The sequence below is a fragment of the Pelodiscus sinensis genome, chromosome 20 (assembly GCF_049634645.1).
Source record: "Pelodiscus sinensis isolate JC-2024 chromosome 20, ASM4963464v1, whole genome shotgun sequence".
Taxonomy (NCBI): Eukaryota; Metazoa; Chordata; order Testudines; family Trionychidae; genus Pelodiscus; species Pelodiscus sinensis.
In genome coordinates, this window is record NC_134730.1 from 24832899 (window position 1) to 24849100 (window position 16202).

Genomic DNA, 16202 nt, shown 5'->3' on the forward strand with positions numbered 1-16202 from the left:
TTCCTGCCACCTCCCCTATTCTGCCAATACGGACCTCAGCAGCTGCAGCTTAGAGTGTGAGCTTCAGCTAGTCCAATGACATCCCACAGTCCGTGGGGAGTACAGCTGAAGCAATGTTCCCTGCTGTGATTTGTCCTCTGGTAGATGAAACAACACTGAAAGCAATAGGTGATATTGTCTCCATGCCCTGAAAAACTCACTGCAGGGTCTTCTTGTTTCAGTCATTTAAGAATTTGCAGAGAGAACCTAGATGACGGGTACCTGCAGAGGACAGGGAGGGACACACAGAGGGACACGGACATGTGAGGACACCCCATTTAGCAATTAAAGTTTTGGCAGGGGCACAGGCAATGTTCCCTCTATTGTTTTCCATCCACATGGGGAATACATTTTATTATGCACACCAAGGATGTATACCACATGCTTCCTGCTGTGGTTGCTGTGGGTGCTCTGCTAATCAGCTGGGCAGCATCTCTCCTGGGTGGCCATCCAAGGCTACGTCTAGATTGCATCCCTTTTTCGTAAAAGGGATGCAAATTAGACGTATCACAATTGCTAATGAAGTGGGGATTTAAATCTCCCCCCGCTTCATTAGCATAAAAATGGCTGCCGCTTTTTTTCAGCACGGAGCTTTGCCGGAAAAAAGCGCCAGTCTAGACACGGATCTTTGGAAAATAAAGCCTTTTCCGAAAGATCTCTTACCCCTTATTTTAAGAGGGATAAGGGATCTTTTGGAAAAGGCTCAGGATTCTTCTCTGGAACCATATGTAAAGCATGTTGGAAAATGTTGAGTTGTGAATTTTTTAAACAAAATACGGACTTTTTTTGCAAAAAAAAATCCTTTTTTTCCCCCTCACCAACATGTGATATGTTGGCTTTGTGTATCATATCCACCTCTAGTGGATGGTCTGCATACATGTTAATTATATACCTCTGTACAATCTGTGGAACTCCTTGCCAGAGGATGTTGTGAAAACCAGGACTTTAAGAGAGTTCAAAAAAGAACTAGATACATTCATGAAGGACAGGTGCATCAATGATTATTATCCAGGAGGGACATGGATAGTGCCCCTCACCTCTGTCAGAAGCTGGGAATGGGTAACTGGGGAGGGATCACTTGAGGATTCCCTGTTCTGTTCACTCTGTCTGAGGGCACTTGGCATTGGCCACTGTTGGAAGACAGGAAACTGGACTGAATGGACCTTTGATCTTACACATATGGACCTTCTTATGTTAATGATAAAATCCTGTTACCAATAAGTTGAGGTTCTCCTTCAGTTTAAGTAGTAGAGGCCTAGAATTGACTTTAAAGGTCCTGAGATCGCTGTGTGCTGATGGCCCACTGTTGTTACATGCATAATAACTTAAGGTGACAGTAGCTCAGAGTTGTTTTGGATGTTCACATTAATCAGATGCTTGCAGATCTATGACCACTCCTATGTTTACAGGTTACATTTCAATAGGAACACATTCCTATCAAGTCTTCCTCTACAGTTCTCTGACCACCACAAAGGATTATTAACCAACTTCATTGTTATATCCATTGCGGTAGCACCTTGAAGCTACCATATGCTAGGCAGCATGTAAAACACATGGGCTACGTCTACATTGGCCCCTTTTCAGAAAGGGGCGTGCTAATTTGACAGGTCGTAATAGGGAAATCCGCGGGGGATTTAAATATCCCCCACGGCATTTAAATAAAAATGTCCGCCGCTTTTTTCCGGCTTTTAGAAAAGCCGGAAAAGAGCGTCTACACTGGCCCCGATCCTCCGGAAAAAAGCCCTTTTCCGGAGATCTCTTATTCCTACTTTGATGTAAAAGTATTCCTACTTTGATGTTTATTCCTACTTTGATGTATTCCTACTTTGATGTATTCCTACTTTGAAGTAGGAATAAGAGATCTCTGGAAAAGGGCTTTTTTCCGGAGGATCGGGGCCAGTGTAGACGCTCTTTTCCGGCTTTTCTAAAAGCCGGAAAAAAGCGGTGGACATTTTTATTTAAATGCCGCGGGGGATATTTAAATCCCCCACGGATTTCCCTATTACGACCTGTCAAATTAGCACGCCCCTTTCAGAAAAGGGGCCAATGTAGACGTAGCCATAGGGAGAGAAAGTCATTGCCTGGAAGGGCTTACGCTGTCTAAACAGTCAAGACAATTGAACGGTGGGAAAGAAAATAAAGGAGCAGAGAAGTGACATGACTTGCCCAGGTTGACAGCAAGTCGGAGGCAGAGCTAGAATTAGGAATTGGCCCCTTTCCACCTAACCATACTAGCAATATTCATTTATTCCTTTCTCGTCTAGACAATTTCCACGTCCATTTGTCTTTAGAAGCTTCTCAGAACAGTTCTGAGTACAACTTCCATAAATATGTACAGCCTACCATAAATATGCTCTATAAAATCTCAAGGGAGGAAAGAACAAACCCAGTGAAGGCATGTTAAAAATAAAATGAAGAAAGGGAGAATGAGATGTGGGAGGAAAATGACCAGACAACACAGGCTTTTAATTTGATAAGGCGATGTGGAATATTTTGAAAAATAGACCAGAGTTATCTTGGAAAACTGCATAGCCAGCTTGAGCAAAAGAGCAATGTCTAGACCCAACTCAGATGTTTCTTGCAACGTACAAACTGGGAAATAAAACCATCTATTTTCTGATTTTCAAAGACATTGAGTTATAAGCATGGAGCGGATATGATCTAGGGTGTTCCCTCCACTCCAGAATTTCCTGTGCAAACATCATGGACCGTGTTTTTTGGAGGCACACATAAAACCAGTTTCATGTCTGTAATAATTACAGTGTGGCAGAAAAATTAAAATTTGCAATTTTCCACATCCTGAGCAAGAAAGCAGGACTAAGCATACAAACCTAATTACACATAAAATAAACCTGGGTGTTCTGATGTATTCCTTCTGCTAGTTTGAATTTTGTGAAATAACTCTTAAGATTTTGAACTCTGTCTTATGAATGAATATGTATAAGTTTAATAAAAATGTCACCCTCTTCCCCTCCCTCTCACCCCCGTATATATTTGGCACTCAGATAGTAAGGTGCAGAGTGGATTAGAAATATAACTGCTACAAAGAGAGCACTATGTCATGTTAGAGGAATTTTGAACAGTCAAAGGGAAAATTCTCCATTTAAAGTATTAGACCAAAATTTTTTGCTATTCAGTCTTGGTGGCTCTTCAGGTGGGTGCTAACAATGTCATGACTTTTTTTCTTTTTGGAAAGAAGAGAAGATAATTCTGATGTGGCCATCATGAAGGGTTAAATCCAGAGATGATGAATAAGGAGGTATAAATTTTGTCCCCTTACACTACACTCGCTTGCAACAAGAATCTTTCTCTTCTGCTTAGCTTACAACTTGGCAAAGTGCATGTAATTGAAGATTACGTGACATAGAAAATCAAAGAATACTAGAACTGGGAAGGACCTTGAGAGGTCATTAAGTCCAGTCCCCTGCCCTCATGGCAGGACCAAGCACCAACTAGATCATCCCTGACAGATGTTTGCCTAACCTGCTCTCAAAAATCTCCAGTGATGAGTTTTCCACAACCTCTCTAGGCAATTTATTCCAGAGCTTAACCACCGTGACAGGAAGTTTTTCCTAATGTCCAACCTAAACCTTCCTTGTTACAATTTAAGTACATTTAAAAAAGCTAGAGATACATATAAAGTTGAAGTCTCAATTAGCAAGGTTCTAAATGATGTCCAAAAATGTTTGCATGAACTTTTGTTTGCCTGTCAATCACTGTAATATTAAAGCTTTAATTTCCTCTCATTTACAAGTTACAGTGTAACATTGCTGATTTACCCCAATTTAGAGTCATGTTCCCATTATTTAAGTCAGCAAGTGTTTTGAGAGTAGCAATATATGAACTACAGAATATTTTGGAGTTTTTCCCCCTTTGTCTTAGTATCCAAAATGATGTATCTAAAATAATCTCATCTTCTTAGGTGGTAAAACGAACTGCAATAAAACAGGAGAACTTTCTCCCAATTTTATTTAAAATGGACTTTCAAAACTCATCACTGAAGGCAAATTTTGGAGGTTAGTTCCTGTCCCATTTCCTTCCCTCCTTCCTTCCTCTGCATCTCTCTCGTTCTCTTTTAGATTTCAACTCTGTGTTTTAAATTAGTTATGCAAAATTAAAAGAGGGGTCAGGGGACTGAAATCATTTCAGTGTGACAGGATGATGTTATTTTATGTGAGTCTAAATGAGGCTTTAGAAAATGATATGGCATCCCTTAAAAGGATCTGCTGTGGTCAAAGACCGCTAAGGCAATGGAAGAAGATTCCACAGGGACAACTGAGAACAGACGTCTGAATCCCAGAGGATGGAGACCACTGTTTATTTTTCTGCATGGAGAATTAATATATGTATCCATCTTCCACCAGCAGCCCTGAACCAGTGAACATAAAGGAAACAGCATGAGAGGGGGAAAAATTGCATGTGTTTTTTTTTCTTTTTGGTTTGGATTTGTTTTCCTGTTCAGTATTTGCCTGTTATTTTTTCTGCTTTCTATTTTTAGGAACTTTGTTTTGCTGTTTTTGGGGGCAGTTCATCTGTCCTGTGCAGGTATCTACAGATTCTGATGAAGAGGTGTACAATTTAGTGGTTTTGGCTAATTTCTGCTTGGAAGATTAATTGGAGGCCTTGAAGTGTCACATTTGTTTAAACAGTTTTAACGATAACAACAAAAAAGACTTAGCCAGAAGACCAGACATGGAATCATTTTACTATCTGTTAACTGATACATTAATTTATTGTTAAAACTGAAATACTCCCTACTTCATCTCGGGATATGTTTAAAGCTCTATTCTGTTGGGGTTTTTTTTTGTATTTGTTTGCTTTGAAATGTTCATTCTTTTATCTACTTGTTGCCCAGCAAATAATGCATCATGCTATGAACTGTATTGCAAATGTGTAATTGTGAGTTTATAACTTGTTCACTTTCCACACCCCACCACAGTGGTTTGGAAAGTTAACATATTAAGCAGATAACATATTTGAAGTTGGGAAAAATGATTTCAAGAGAAGAGGAAATATTAGACCAGTTTTCCCATGATTCACAGTGTTCATAAATTAGAGGACTCATGATTCTAGCATGTCAGTGCAATCTTGAGTAATCACATTCTCCCTTAGTCATTTTTCCCTGCAATGTTGATGCCAGTATTTATAAAAACATCTTAGGGACATAGGAATTGCTGTACTTCATTGAACCAGAGCTGTGTCACCAACAATGCCAGTAGCAGAAGATGAGGAGGTGGAAGAAACTCTGCAGTTCAGATCACCTCCCAAAACTTTTTATTAGTAATAATAACACAAAAATAGTAAACAATCAGTCAATCAATCAATCAATACACAATGTCCATTATAGCTATTTGCCATAATAACTTCCTGTCCTAAATTATTGCAAACTGTTGTTTATGGTTGTCAGGTGTGGCTCTTTCACCCCAGTTGTAGCTATATTTAATTGATGGACTAAGTGAGCTCTATAGAATATGCAAAGCTGTCTGAATGTCAGCTGATAGAAAAGTACTATCATTGTGAAAAAATGATGTATTACTACATAGAATAACTGAATGAAATTATCGTGTAGGACTATTTTATGCATGTGGCGCAAAATATGGACTTCTATGTAGAGATAGATAGATAGATAGATAGATAGATAGATAGATAGATAGATAGATAGATAGATAGATAGATAGATCTGGAGAAGCAAAGTGAGGGGCATGGTAAAAAAGGAAGGTAGAATTTAAATCAGTTTCTAAAACCACACAGGCAGCATTAAGAGTCAAGAGAGCTTTCATGCTTCTCACATTTCTTATCAATCTACATTCCTGCTCCCAAAATTAAACTGGATTTTCCACATTCATTTTCATTCTGAGCTCTCTTTATTTAGAGTATGAGAAGTTAAAAAAAAATCTCTGTATGCTGAAGTCCTTTTCAAACTAATGATACACAGGCTAAACCTCCACTCTAATCCATAGCTGTCTGTCATGGTCTGTATGTAGCATGCTAAGAATAATAGAAACAATAAACTTGAGCTCCACAGAAGCATTTCACAGATGGATTAAACTTGTCGTATGTGGATTTTTGCTTTTCTGTCAGTAAGTGGAGACAGGGTTCCCATCTAATCCAATTTTATTGTCAGCAGCTATTTTGCACATGTATTCTTTATGTCCTCATAATTCCTCTGTGTGTGTGTGTGTGTGTGTGTGTGTGTGTGTGTGTGTGTGTGTGTGTGAGAGAGAGAGAGAGAGAGAGAGAGAGAGAGAGTGTGTGTGTGTGTGAGAGAGAGAGAGAGAGAGAGAGAGAGAGAGAGAGAGAGTGTGTGTGTGAGAGAGAGAGAGAGAGAGAGAGAGAGAGAGCTGTAAATGGTAACAGTTTATGGTCCCTTATAGAGTAAAAATTTCACTGCACAGGTCATGCCAAGTCACAACTGGAAATATCCTGAAACCCAGTGCCTTTGTGTAGTTAATATTCTGAGCCCACGGTATTTAACTTAGTAATTTTCTTCTCCCTGTACTGTTGTATTGTTCACTCAACCTGTATTTTCCAAGCAAGGGGAATTAAAACTGCTAGTGGCTACAGTTTGTTGGCCTGTGAAGTTCTCATAAACATAACAGTCACTCCAAGACCTTGAATTCAAGATTCTGTCTGGTTCCAGAGGATATGTTCACTCTGTATCCATGTAGGGTGCTGATAGAGGTTAGAATCATGCTTGTAGTGCTTAGTGACAGTATTCTCCACTACCTTGCAAGAACCTGGGTTTGATCTCTAATTCACTTCTGTGTTCACCAGGCTTTGGAGCACTGCAGAAGAACAGCCTGGAAGAAGTATACTGCCATTGCTTATCAACAACACCTCTAGCCACTGACTTTGTCTCATGAAGAAGGATGGTAGCTGCAATAAAGGGCCTTGGGATAAAGATAAACGAAATGGGTTTCCTCAATATTACACCCCAAATACCGATGGTGAAGAATAGGTACATAACAATCTGTCAGGGTCTGTCAGAGTCTGGCTTCTAGAATTAGGTGAATGTTTTCCATGGGAAAAAATCCTGCATTGGGAAAAAGTTGTTTTGCTGGAATTCATATTGAGGATGGGGAAAGAAAATTGGTTTTGAAATTTTTATTTTTTTTATTTATTAATAAGAAAATCTGAAACAAATATTGTTTTGAATGAACCTTTTAAAAGAAAAAACTTTTTTCCCATTTATCTATTACTTAAAATGGCATTCAATGTGCCTTTTGTAAAGTAATTCTTTATTCATTTTCTTTAACTTCATTTTCCCTGCTTCATCTCCTTTAAAAAGTCCCTTCCTTTTTTCCTGCTGGTAAAATAGAAAAAAAAGTATGTGAAAATGTGACATCACCCTGTACTTTTAACTATTTTTTTATTATTTATCATCTAGACAAAAATGTAACTTCTTCACGCGTTCTGCACACATTTTTACTTTTTCTTCCTTTCCCCCAATGTAATAAAAAAGAAGAAAAAAAATCCATTAATTGAAATCAAAACCAAAAGCTTTAGAACTCAACCCTCCCCAACAAACAAACAACAAACAAAAAGATATTTGAAGTTGAAATAAAACTTGTTGGTAATATTTCAAAATGAAACTTTTTTTAATTTAAAAGCATTATTTCTAAACTCCACGATTCAGGTTTTTGCTAGAAAAATGTTAAAAGGTAATTTTTTTGCTTCAAGAACTAGTGTTATCCAATCGGCTTTTTATTTTAGAACAATGTCCAGATTAATCTCCTAGGGCTTGTCTACACTACGAAGAAGATCAACGCTGCCACAGTCGATTTTCTGGGGTGCGAATTAACAGGTCTAGAGAAGACCCGCTAATTCGCTCTGAGATGGCATTCCCATTGGTGCTGGCAGTCCTGCTCCGCACCAGGAATAAGGGAAGTCAACAGGAGTGTGTGCTTCCATTGCCCTCCTGCTGTGTGGACAGTGCCAAAATACAATTTAAGATATTTCAACTCCAGCTATTTAATTAACGTAGCTGAAATTGCATATCTTAAGTCGACGTTCCCCTTTTAATGTAGACTGAGCCTTAGTTACAATTGAATTAAAGTGAGGTTATTCCCCACTTACCCTCATCTGAAAGAAGAGTCAGCTCCATAGTCTGTAAAGAGCTATAAAATCCTCCCAGATGAAAGTGATTATTGGACAGAAAGGGACAACGTGGGCTCGTCAGTGGCCCTCCTTCATCTCAGTGGGCTGCAAGATCGTTGTAACCAAGGCAGTCTCCTGGGGTACGATAGTTTTGCTCATTGTGCTTGCGTACGTAGAATTTTCAGGATGTGCCAATTGATCTGTAGCAGCGCTTTGATTGGATGCAGAGGGAGCGCACGGCTCTCACAATATTTTGCACCATCAGCATGAACCTTGCTTCCTGTGCCTTTGCTTTAAGTGCGTGTCATTTTTGTAATACCAGTGGGAATAAACGACATGGATGCAAACCAGCAGAACGTGCCAACCCTGCGCTTGGGCAACAGTAAATAAAATGTCTCATGGGCCACACATAGAACCCCGATGAGCCGCATGTGGTCCACGGGCCACAAGTTTCTCAGAGCCGCAATAGGAACTGAGTAGAGTTTTTATTCTTTTAATTCTCTATGGGTACATGTGCCAGTTATGTGTTGTGACAATTGTGCGTAGTAATCTATCGAGGTTGCAGATTAAGTCGGTGCTTTCAGGTCCTCTTTTCGATGGGTGGTTCACAACCTGCCACAAGAATAGGTGATAGGGTGTCAGTGCATTGGAATAAAACGGTGTCTTCTGTTTCTCCTTCCAACGGGCAAGCCACCTATTGCATAGGATTGGAAATGAAATAGCCCTGTACTTTTCCAGCTGCACAGACTGTACTGTTGAGCATTCAGTTAGTAAAGAGAATGCCAATATATTAACAAGGAAAAAAAAAAGCTGAATTTGACCTTATGGCATGTGATTGATGCCGTGTTGAAAGCTTGTTTAAAGGGCTGCACATTGCAGCTCACTTGAGAAAGAGAAAAAAGAACAGGAACACAAAAAGCAAGTTTCCTGCGTCTTGGGATAGATGAAATCCAAGGGGCTGCAGAGGGCACTCATGAGCTTTGGTCTTTCGGACCCATCTGAGGCAAGGGAAAGTAGCACGCTGCTTCTTACAATTTATTATTGAAAAAAAAAGTTTTAACCCTCTTTAGTAACCAGTAGAACCACATCAGATCATAATATTACAGCTTCTCCCTTTTTAACCACTAATAACACGGTGAACTAATTTATGTTTTGATTTGAGGTTTCATTCTTCCATTTCTAAAAAATATTTAGAACCCTCTTACAGCCGTACCTTTGACAACAGAGAGTATCTTCTGCACAGAGAACTCCCATGCTTCAGAAGAAGCGTTCTTCCTGCGTGGCTGACAAGTGGCCATTTATCAATTTAGTTGTCAAAGTGCAAGAAAGGAGGGATGGGAGTAAATATGAACAAATAATGAACAGGCCTGAAGGTTTGCTGTAGGGGCTGAACACAATGGAATGCTCCTTTAGTTTATTTTTTGCATGTCTCTTCAGTTTCTGATTTTGGCTTGGGAGAATAAGTGAAATTTAGAGAAAACCCCAAGTAAAGCCTTTCCTGGAGTATTTTCAGCCTGACTGAAACCATCAAGAACTGGAAATATCCCAAGGCAGCCTCTTCTGATGAGATTTGCAGCCTGGTGAAGAGACTGAACAGGGAAGCTTCATGTGATCTTCACAGGCAAGCACTTCATATTCCTGAATTCTGATTCTGCAAGAACTAAAGATGGGAAACCATATTGTTGTTTGAAAACTGGTTTTCAGACTGTGGGCTACTCATGCCAAGTCTGACACGTAGCACAAAGTTCTGCTCTGGAATCAGCAGCATGGATCTCTTCAAGCCAAGCTAATGCCAGGATTACACTGAACCTGGAAGGTCGGCTTAAGGCCGGTTTACCTTAAACTGAACTTGGAGCCATCATCACTGTGGGAGGCTGATGGGAGCCAATGCTTCTGTCGGCTTCCCTTCCTCCTCACAACTGCGAGGAGTATTCACGTCCACCAGAGCTGCCCTCACCATTCAATTTAGCGAGTCTTATGTAGACCCGCTAAATGGGATGCCAGAAAAATCTATCTCCAGCGTAGCAAGTGGAGACGTGGCCTAAGATTTCTATGGATACTCACCATGCATTTCCTGCCAGTAACTCACGGATACATCTTGGCTATTAGCAACCCCATGGGTGGGTGTCCCTCAGCTTTAGACTGCCAGAAGCTGGAACCAAGTGACAGGGAGTGGATCGCTTTACAAATTGCTCTTTTGGGTTCAGACTGTTTGAAGCATCTGGCACTGGTCAGTGTCAAAGATAGGACACTGGGCTAGATGGACCATTGACTTGACACAGCATGACTGTTCTTGTGTAGAATGAGGGAGGAATATGCCCTCAGAGTATGTCTTTCTGTGGATTTTAGTAAACTATGGGTCCAGTCCACAATGAGCACATAAAGCAGGATTAAGAGCTCACCTACAGGAGAAATTACTGGCATGATTATATTGGTAGCAATGTAATACTATTATACTATACTCTATACCCATACTACACTATACTTTATACCAATAACTCCCCATGTAGAAACTCTTATCTTGACATAACAATGCCTAACTGTAGAATATATTTATACTGGTAGTTTGCTACAAGTTGAACTTCTCTAATCTGGCACTCTCTGATCTGGCAATATTTGTGGTCTGTCATGATTTTAATTAGTTAGAGGGCCACTTATCATAGGTGTGACCAAGTTTCCCAAAGTCCAAAGAAGTTTGTTTTCAGCCACCAGTCCTGGCTCTCAGTGTTCTGTGCTGTTATTTAGCTCCTAATTTACCCTTAAATGTCTTCTAAGAGCTCAATAAAGAGTGGAAGTGTTGGTAATGCTGCTAGACAATATTGACCTCCCATGGTCCACCAGGCAGGTCCCAAAGGTGCCGGACTAGAGAGGTTCAACTGTAGTAAATTTCTGTGTTCAGACATCCTAAATCTATACCTGAAAATATACAGTGCAGTAAAAAGGCATGGTAGCAGGTATCTATAAAAAGATGTGGGCTAATTTTTCACACAGCCTCCAATAAATGAAATCCATTCAATGCCACTCATATATCGTTAACCGATCCCATATACAAATAATGTAGTCCATTCTTAAGCGTATGATCTGTATGACACATAGGACCTTTCTTTGGAGGAGTCATTGTCTGGTTGTCCTCCATGGGGAATTTAAAGATGCCATAACACCTTATAAATAGGTTTACAAATTGCTGCCTATCCATAAATGATCCAGATTGTGTGTAAACTATCCTAGAGTGTGTACCAGCTTGATCATTTCCTTAACTAACAACCAATCCTTAATATATCTCTGAAATAGAGGTGAATGAAGGAGATCCGGTTTAGCCTAGAGTTCAGAGGTGAGTCTAAATTAGCATTATTGCTCTGATTTGATAGTGATGAGATTTTATGGCTGAACTCAGAAGACTTTATTGAGATCCACATTGAAAAGAACCTCCAGCCAGAGGAACTGAAGACGAGTAGAGGGGAGAATGAGATTGTGGTTTACTTCTTGGTTGTTATTGCACCCAGTGCAAGAATGCTGGCTAGAAGATTCAGGGTATATCTACACTATAGAGGAAGATCGAAGCTGCTGCTGTCACTCTTCCAGGATTCGAATTAGCGGTCTAGTTAAGACCGCTAATTCAAAGTGAGAGAGGCACTCTGGGCGATGCTAGTAACCCGGCTTTCACGAGGAGTAAGGGAAGTTGAAGGAAGAGTGTTCTTTCTTCAACTTCCTGCAGTATAGACAGTGCCAAAAGTCGAGCAAAGCTACTTCGACTTCAGCTATGCAATTAACGTTGCTGAAGTTGTGTACTTTAATTCGACTTTGTCCTGTAGTGTAGACGTGCCCTCAGTGATTTAAATCCAAATCTGACTCTCATTTGTCCTGAAGATGGATGGTATTTGGATGTGAGGTTGGGCTATAAAATAAATGCTCCATTTAAAAACAAACTAGTAAACATACAAACAAAAATATCTCTCATGGAGTTCTCTACATGGGTATCATCATGGGTGGCAGGTGAAGACTCATCTGGGAAAGGCAAGCCTCGGCCCCTCCCCTTTTGCCCAAGGCCCCGCCCCTGGATCCTAGCTCCAGCCTTTCCAGCCTGATCCTTCCTGGCCACCTGGAGTTGCACCCGGGGTTGCAGTACTGCAGCTACAGCCCTGGCTTCAGCCCTCCCTGATGGCAGGGGAGCAGGGCTGCTGCACCACTGCCCCAGCTTTCCTGGCAGCTGGGGCATGTAGGCAATTTTGGGAAGTCTGTTCCTTCCCTTGCTCACATCACAGGCCACCAATGTATGTTATCTGCAATATTTAGCAGTCATGAGTGTGTGGGGTAGCTCTGACTGGTCAGATGTGTCTCATGGTTTTGTTTCTGCTCTGTAATTTGATACACGCACTCGCATTTTTGCAAGCTCAAGGCATGCAGACTAAACAATTGGCTTCTACAGGGACTTTGCACTTCACATTGTGAACATTCATGTCAACACATAACTGGAGTATGAACGGCGCTGTACAAAAAGCTAGAAGGCGTTGTGATAGGTTGGAAAAGGAGGTTTCCTTTTCTAATCAGCATGCCTCAAGAAGCAACACATGGGACTTTTCTTTCCACATATCCAACATATCCCTGGATAGGTTACACATTTTACAGTTAATGGCAGACAGCCAACTGGGTAAGGTAATTTAATGACTATTTTTAATTACTACGGGGTGCTGGTGACAAAACCAGGATGGTTTTATTTGCACCTACACTAGAACTCAAAACACTTAAAAAAAATTCTAATTGGAACATGTATCTGAAACATAAAAACAAACAAGTCTACATCTTGACTGCATGTTCTCCCTAGGAATCACAGATATTTAAGCTAAGAAAAACTGATGTGTTTTAGCTTATAAAAATAGTAAAACAGTAAAAAGGTACCACATGTTCTTTCTGTATCACAAGCCAAACAATTGTTATTCCATTTAAATCATGTTCTGCCATAATGCCGTAGTAGCCTTGCAAACCATAGAATCTACACTGCGGAATTATACTCTGCTACGAAAGCAGCGTGGGTTCTGAGCTTAACATCTCATTTGCTCGCACACTTTTTATTAGCCCCTTTCATGAGGAAATAAAATAACCATATTTCCTCCCCCTCCATAATCAACCTGCATTGCTTGAGAGCAAACGAGCTTTACATGAGTGACACCTCTAGTTGATAAACTCAGCTGCCGGGCTGTTTGAGGATTCAGCTGTTAGTCATCAATTGGCTTCAGCAACTCCATGTGTCGGCTGGGCGGAAGGCAATGCCAGATCCCATACAGCCTCAGAATGCTAATCGGCAGCTGTGGCCTGCTCTGTTTATTTTTTCTTTTGAAATAGCCACACAAATAAGACACTGGCACAGAATGTCAGTGCCCCTGGAGCGTACATATGATATGCAAGATTCATTGCCTTTCTTTTTTCTTGTTTCTTCCCCCCTTCCCCTTTCTCCACCTCCTCCTTTTTTTTTTCAGAATTAGAACAAGAGCACAACTTGCCTGGTAGTAAATCTGTCAACTGCTTGTAAAGGTCCTAATTTTTTGTCTGATTTCAGACTGTTCCTGGCACTCTTTTCGTGCACTAACTGAGACGGCTTCAAATCCCTGCTGATGTGCCATCCATTCTAAACGAATGCACCTATTTAGTGTAGGAGACAACGTGGAGATGGTTGAAAGTCCCACCTCTGAGCGATGCTTATTGGAACAGCCCGTTGCTGCTTCTTTCACCTGCAGATTGAAACTTGGAATAACCTAAGAGTCATTTACCAAAAGATAAAGCTTTAGGATCTATACCGATAGAACACCTTGTAGTCCATAGCAAGAAATCTCCCGAGTGGGAGATTTTCATATGTGACAAGATATGTAAGAACACAAATGCCATTAAAAATCAGTGACATTTGGGCTCCTAAATACCTTAGGAATATGTTCCCCTAAATCCCCAAAAGTAAAACCAAGCACCGCAGGCTGTATACAAAAGACCTCAAAGCCTAAAATTGGAGTTCTGAAAACTAATAGCATACCAGAACCTAAAACACACTGAGCCTGATGTTGCTGTCATTTATTGCAGGCTAAGCTAGGAGTAAAGAATTCATTTCTCATGTGAATGTGTGTAACTCCACTGAATGACACGTAGCATTTTCCTGCCTGGGGGAATTTGGCTCAGTGACTGTTGTTCAAAGATCTTTGCATGCCCTTTCGGACGGTTGAGTTTGGGGAGTTCCTCAGTAACTGTATCATCTCCGCATGTATGTAATAGCTCCAGAAATGAAGTGAGCAATTGCTGCTCACACAAGCTGGCTGTGTCTACACTGGACCCCTTTTCCGGAAAAGGGATGCAGATGAGACAAGTCGGAATTGCAAATGAAGCGGGGATTTAAATTTTCCCTGCTTCATTTGTATAAACATGGCTGCCGCTTTTTTCCAGCTCGGGGCTTTGCCGGAAAAAAGCCAGTCTAGACGGGGATCTTTCAGAAAATAAAGCCTTTTCCGAAAGATCCCTTATTCCTGATTTTAAGAGGAATAAGGGATCTTTTGGAAAAGGCTTTATTTTCCGAAAGATCCCCGTCTAGACTGGCGCTTTTTTCCGGCAAAGCCCCAAGCCAGAAAAAAGCGACAGCCATGTTTATACAAATGAAGCGGGGAAAGTTTAAATCCCCGCTTCATTTGCAATTCCGACTTGTCTCATCTGCATCCCTTTTACGGAAAAGGGGTGCAGTGTAGACACAGCTGCTGTCTTCAAAGAGAGTTGCTGGCTATTTTAGTGGAGAACAGTTTTAAAAGGGGAAGCCAATTATATCAAAAGGCACCCAACGTCTGGCTAGCATGTCACAGAGGGTGTGTCTACACAGTAGCATTATTTTGGAATAATGGCCTATAAATGCGAGCCTCTACACAGCAATTCCATTATTTCAAAATAAATTTGAAATAATGGATGGCTTATTCCAACTTCTGTAAACCTCATTCCATGAGAAATAATTCCTCTTCCAAAATAGCTATTTTGAAATAGCTCCTCACCAGGGCCATTGTAAGTAATTTCTCCCCAGTGCTTCCTGGGGGTTTAAATCAAGGTAGTGTGTCCACATTAAGGGATCCTGGCTTCGACTAATTTTGAGGCTTCTCTGTAGTATAGACATGCTACTTTGAAATAAGCTGTTCTGGAGTATTTCTTCCAGAATAGCTTATTCTGAAATAAGCGTGCCGTGTAGATATACCCAGAGATATATCTCTCCATCTATTGAGCACTTCCCACAGAAGTGATAAAATCTTCCAGTCTTTCAGTTAGTATACCAATATAATCATTTATCTAATTGCTTTCTCCTTCAGGCTGCCCATTGGTCTTTTCTGAGTTATCAAAGAATCTTGTTGGTGCTGTCCTTCCTCTACTACAGGAGTGGACAATAAGTAGCCCATGGGCTGGTTGCAGCTTGCCAGTGGGCCACCAGATGCATTATTTACCTGCACCTACATGGGTATGGCTACTCGCAGCTTCTATTGGTTGCCGTTCTCAGCCAATGGGAGCTGCGGGAAACAAAGTCCCGGTCTACGCAATTTCCCACAGCTGTCATGGTCTGGAAATGGCAAACCACAGCCAACAAGAGTTCTGAGTGGCCATACTGGTGGATAATGCATTTGGGGCTCACCTGGGGCAAACCCCACCCCTGCTCTGCAACCTCTCTGTGTTAGCCTTCTCTTTGCATAAGATCTAAAACTGATTTGTAAGCTTCTTGGAGCAAGGACTGATGAGGGGCTACAGAATCTCCACTGACGTAAATCCTCATGAGTCCCCCAAGGAGAGTACAGGAACGGTGATTTACTCCAGCTCCATAACTTGACTGAGCTTAGTGGTGCTATCTGGATTTACGCTAGGTCAGGATGTTGCCCCAACTGTTTCTCTGGGTAGGAAAGATTCTCAGTCACTTTGGGGTGCTGTTATTAAAACAATAACATCTGGTTAATGTGCACTGTGTTTTGGTACCTGGAGTCACCTCCATTCAAAATTCACCCACCCAGCCAGAGGTTCCTAATTACTCTCCAGAAATTCTAAACACATTCTTCTAGGCCAAGGGT

The 16202-nt window shown here is 40.9% G+C and overlaps 1 long non-coding RNA gene across 2 annotated transcripts in view; it reads left to right on the forward strand.

Annotated features, from left to right (window-relative positions):
• LOC142819174 (uncharacterized) overlaps positions 1 to 14433 on the forward strand; it is a 66679-nt gene extending 52246 nt beyond the window's left edge. Inside the window, exons 4-6 of one of the 2 annotated variants that reach the window (XR_012896975.1) lie at positions 3962 to 4055; positions 6814 to 6997; positions 13691 to 14433. This is a non-coding gene — a long non-coding RNA (uncharacterized LOC142819174). The remainder of the gene's footprint in view (positions 1 to 3961; positions 4056 to 6813; positions 6998 to 13690) is intronic. The other variant, XR_012896974.1, reaches the window with a different exon arrangement.
• The last annotated feature ends 1769 nt before the right edge of the window (positions 14434 to 16202 follow it).